The following is a 4,889-nucleotide window of genomic DNA, read 5'->3' as shown; positions in this document are numbered from 1 at the left end:
TAAACTTTCCCCCTTTGCCACGGCACTCAGTGCTCTGGGGTGCACTGCAAAGTGCTCTTGCACTGGAGGTGTTGGTGCAGAAGGGAGGCAAACGTGAGCACTGTCCTTGTGCAATGTGAATCCTAAATTGTGCCGGCAGCTGCAGGTCACAGAGAGGCTGAGCTAGTTCATGGGACCAGTGAGTTGTCATTGAATGAGAAAAGCCCCCGAGAGTAGATGGGGAAAAATGACAAGGCAGAGAGAAGGCAGTGTGCGGAAGGGCCAAAGACCACCCAGGAAAGAAGGCCTAGAAGGAGTCACCTTGAGGCCTCACACTGTTATCACAGGCTGGAGCACATCTGCAGAGCCTTCCCGTTCCAAAGGCCTCCTCAATGCTGTCCTGAAGTGTTTTCTTCTCTCCTGCTTACAGGAAATCTTCCCGCCAAGCACCTCCCCCTCAGAGCGAGGCATCCTCCGGCCAAAATAACAGCTCCCACGAAGCAGAAGGGGAAAGGGAAGAAAGCAGAGGACAAAGCGCCTGCTGGCAGGTGAGAGCCGTGGAGGAGTGGGTGAGGGTGAGCCTGTAGCCTAGTGCGTGTCTGGGGGAGATGTTTCCTCTGCACACAAGGTTCACAGCAGCTCTGAATGTCCTTTATCACATGCCCCGGGGACTCCTGAGCCCTCGATGGCAGGAATGCCTTGACAGCCCTGACCACTTTCTCCTTCTCTGACCCTGCATCTCCAGGAACAATCCGCTCTCCATGCCTAAGCACAGGGCAGCAGGGACCACCGGGCCATTTGTAATACATTTGGCAGGATGGGGTAAGGGTGTCTCTTGGAGCCTATCTTGGTAGAGGAGGCTGCTCCTCTCCGGGCTGCATCCAGAGCGAGCCCATGTCTGGGCACGCTGAGCGTTCCTGAGGGCACATCCTGCAGCCCCGGGCGTTTCAGCTGGGGGTGGTCTCTGTCCCCGTCGGTGTGAACACAGTCAGCGGAACCCATCTCCTTCTCTGGCAGAAGGGCCTTGTGCCGCAGAGGCAGGTGCCCAGCTGGTGAGTGCAGGACGGAGACCCAAGTGCCCCTGTGCTCCCAGCACCTGCCCACAAGGTGTCTTTTCAGGGGGCTCCTGGCCATCGCAGGCAGCTGCTCCAGGAAGGTGGTGCAAGGCAGGAGAAAGGGCAGTGCTGAAGCCATGCCCCCACCGGAGAAACTGGTGAAGAAAATCCAGAGGTGGCCAGGACAGGTGCATGCTACAGCCTGAGGTCCTGCTTGTGCCACGGGGACGTGTGGAAAAGCGCAGTCCTATGGGCAGTGGGTAGGAGAGATCCCTGCCTGCGTGTTCACTTGGCCAGTGACCAACGACGTCTGGGCCTTGCTTGAAAAGGTGCAGGTCACCCGCTAGTTCTGGAGGTCATTTGTCCCTCTGGCATTCTCAGGAAGCACCTCAGAAGCCCCTCTTTGGCCCTGTTTCCCGTGGGAAGGTACCTGCTGGGCCTTTCAGGGAGACGGCATGGGCAGTTTCCCTTTAGTTCTGTGATTATTGAGCTCATTGGTGAGATCCAAACTGGGATTTTGAGACCTGCCCCTATGAGCTTCGGGGCGTAAGAGCGCTGCCGGGAAGGCTCAAGCCAAGCGGCAGGAGAGAGGATGAGAAATGCCCTTTGCGCCCTGGGAAAGCACAGATGCCAGCAGTCCTCTTTGCCGTTTCTTTTCTGTGGCCCTCCAGGTGGAATATCACTTCCAGATAATGGGCGAGGGCGTTCTTGTCTTTCCTCCCATCTGAAGCCCTGTGAAGATTTCCCCTTCTGGAGTCCTTGGCTGGAGACCCAAGCAGGCAACAGAAGAGAGAAGAGTGCTTTGGGAGAACTCCTCTGGAGAAAGACCAGCATTTCCTCCAGAGCTTTTTTCCAGAAGCATCTGTAAGAGGCAAGGACCATCAGGAAGGGGGCTTCTGCTTTCATTGACCTCTCCAAATTTCCTTTTTATGGTGGGATTGTATTTATTTCGTAATAAAACTTTTCCTGAACATTGCACAGAGACTTGACCTCTGTGTTCTTTGTCCCCTCACGACCAGCTCACGGCACCAATGCCTCCATCCATCCTCCCCACTTCCCTCACCCAAACCTACTCCCCCATCTGGCTGTCCAGCCCTGCCCAGCCCAGCTCCAGCCCCACATCCCTGCACAGAGGGAGAAGCCCTGCTCCTGCCGCCCCACAGCAGCTCTTGCTGCTGCTGAACCCTGCTCTCCCAGCTGGAGCTCAGCTGTGTCTCCAACCCACTGCGTCCCGCTGCGTCTCCAGTCTCAGCCTCTCTCCAGCCAACAACTCAGGCCAAGGATCAAGCACAGGCTGGGTGGTGAGCGCTGTCCTCTCCACCCACGTTGTGCTCGGGGCAGATGAAGCACTGTCCCGGCTACAGGGGTCTCTGGCAGAGCCGCCTGCACAGCAGGCAGAGCTCTGAAGTGCTCCCACATCCCTGCACGGTCACGGCAGCAGGGACTCAGCCGGCCCCTTTGGCTGCCCCATGGCACTGCTCCCTCCCTTCTCCCCATTCAGGAAGCAGAGGTACAGACATGACCACCCTGCATGGGCACACGCTGGTCCCTCTCCTGTCCTTCCTACCAGGGATGGGCATGGCACAGCTCAGCTCAGCTCAGCTTCAGCAGCACACACATGCATCCTCCGTGCTGCTCTCCTGGTCCCCTGGCCATCCCATTTGGTCCAGAGGGACATCCCCCAGGAGCGTGCATGTGCTAGCCTCCAACAGATGCGCTGTCCCACAGAAACCTGGCCAGGGCTGGACCTCTGGAGAAGTGGGGAGGGGAATTTTGCCTTTTCCCTCTGGGTTTCCCACGTCAGTTCCTGGGAGTGGAAAAGAGCATTCCCTGTGAGCAGGGGAGGTGCAGGGAGGTTGCCGCTCATGAAGGAGCAGGGAGGTGTACGGAGGTTGCATCACATGAAGGGGCTGGTGAAGACGGGGCCATGAGATGCTCTCAGGTTCCATTTGTGTCTGCTGAAGATTGCCTTTCTGCTCTTCTTTGCGGAGGAAAGAGGGCAGAACGGATAGCATTCACTAAACCCTGATTTACTCTCTTTTAGTCCTAGCAAAGGGTGTGCCTTCTGCTTGGTGCTGATCCTAAACACTTCTGATTCCTCTCCCCATTCCCTCCCGGTGAGCCTCCCCACCCCCCACCCCCAGCAAGACCTACCTCTGCACACACACACAGGGGTGAAGGGGAAGGTCAGTGGCACCAGCCCAGCAGCCGTGACCCCCCTGCTCACAGCCGCCCTGCCTCAGGACACAGGTCCTTCCCTGGGCCCTGGGCCTTCCCCAGCCTCCGTCAGACCCCTGAGGTTCCCACTGCTTTGTCTGGGATCCTTCCTGGGGACTGTGAGCAAAAGCCAGGGTGCCGAGCAGCACAGTCCCCCAGGCACCCCACCACGGGGGCACCGTCCCTGGGTGGGCTCCAGCCAACAACCTTTCTGTTTACAGCCGAACGTGCTGCGTGTTGGCCCACAGAAACCCCCCACCTGGGGCTGTGCCGGGGGCTCCACTGTCAGCACTGTCCTGGTTCTGCAAGAATGGGAATGTCCCTGAGCGCAACCCCGTACCCAGCCCCAGGCAGGGGAACGCTGCCCTTTGCCCATGGCCGGGTGCTGGTGGGCAGCGTGGTGCAGGGGGAGGCCTGGAGCCTGGCTGAGGGGCTCTGCGCAGCTCCCTGCCCAGCACCAGCTCTGCCTGCTCCCCTGCTCCCTCCACCCCACACCCTGGGGGCAATCAGAGCTGTGGGCACATCCCCCTGGGGAGGGCATTTCCCTCACATCACTCCCTCCTGCTGCTGCCCTCGCGGACACAGGTGACGCACACAGGAGTGCTGCCTGCGCTGGCAGAGGTGACTCAGGGAAGGGGCTTGCCCCTCTCCATCGAGCCTCCCCTGGCAGGGCCAGAGCCTGGCAGCAGCGCCTGCAGCGACACTCTCCCCCTGACCCAATTAGCTGCAGAGATGCTGAAGGGGCAGCGCTCTGTGGGGTGGCCCTGTGCAGGAGCAGTCCCAGGGCAGAGGCAAGGCCAGCTTCCCCCACGGCCAGGCAGGAGGATCTGAATGGAGTTTTCTGGGGAGAGTCTGAGGGCAGCAGGGCACAAGGGGGCTGTGCTTGTCAGGGACATGGCATGGGAGGAGAGGGCACCCCAGAGCACACCCCCCATCTACGTATGCCATGTGTAAGGGGATGTAGCTCAGTGGAAGAGCGCCTGCTTCGCATGCAGGAGGTCCTGGGTTCAATCCCCAGCATCTCCAGGAAGGACTTTTCTCCTCCATCTCCACCCCTTAGCTATGGTGCTAAGGGCTGCCTTGGCCAGGGCCCCTCTGCGGTTCTGTGGAGACTGATGCCATGCAGGGACGGCGCCTGGGTCTCTGAGCCATGTGTCGTTACAGCCTCTGGGCTTCCCCTGCTGCCACACAAGTCAGCTGGAAGAGACTTTTCCCAAGGGCTTGTTTTAGTTCGACCTGATGCCCATATGCAGATCTGCAAGGAGTGGTAAATACTGGAAAGCTAGGTAGAGAAGTGCTCCATTCTCAGCAGGTGGCTGGGTGCCTCCGCAGCCTTTCCTCCAACCATCTCGTGCCTGTTTTGCCCCTTTCTCCCTTTGCTGTTGGCCCTGTAGCAACCGCAGGCTCTGCAGGTGGGCTTCTCCCTTGTGCTCTTGAGAGCAAGCTTTTGGCCAGGCAGGGAAGCAGCCATGGGATCAGGTAGGGACAGTTAGGATTTACAGTTGCATATCCATAATTAGTGATTGCAGTTAGTAAAGGCAGCAGTGGCCTGGTATTTCTCTGGCTTTTATAACCATGGAGATGCCTGTCAGTTAGTTTTGTGCAAGGAACAGCAGAGTTTTGGTTAGGAAATGTGGG

At 58.7% G+C, this 4,889-nt stretch overlaps 1 non-coding gene across 1 annotated transcript; it reads left to right on the top strand.

The window, feature by feature from the left end:
- The first annotated feature begins 4,205 nt into the window (after positions 1 to 4,205).
- Positions 4,206 to 4,277, top strand: TRNAA-CGC (transfer RNA alanine (anticodon CGC)). The gene has a single exon. It is a non-coding gene; the product is annotated as a tRNA-Ala (tRNA).
- Positions 4,278 to 4,889: the final 612 nt, after the last annotated feature.

This window comes from Rhea pennata, unplaced genomic scaffold (genome assembly GCF_028389875.1).
Source record: "Rhea pennata isolate bPtePen1 unplaced genomic scaffold, bPtePen1.pri scaffold_26, whole genome shotgun sequence".
NCBI classification, from domain to species: domain Eukaryota; kingdom Metazoa; phylum Chordata; class Aves; order Rheiformes; family Rheidae; genus Rhea; species Rhea pennata.
This window is presented reverse-complemented; position numbering and strand designations above follow the sequence as displayed.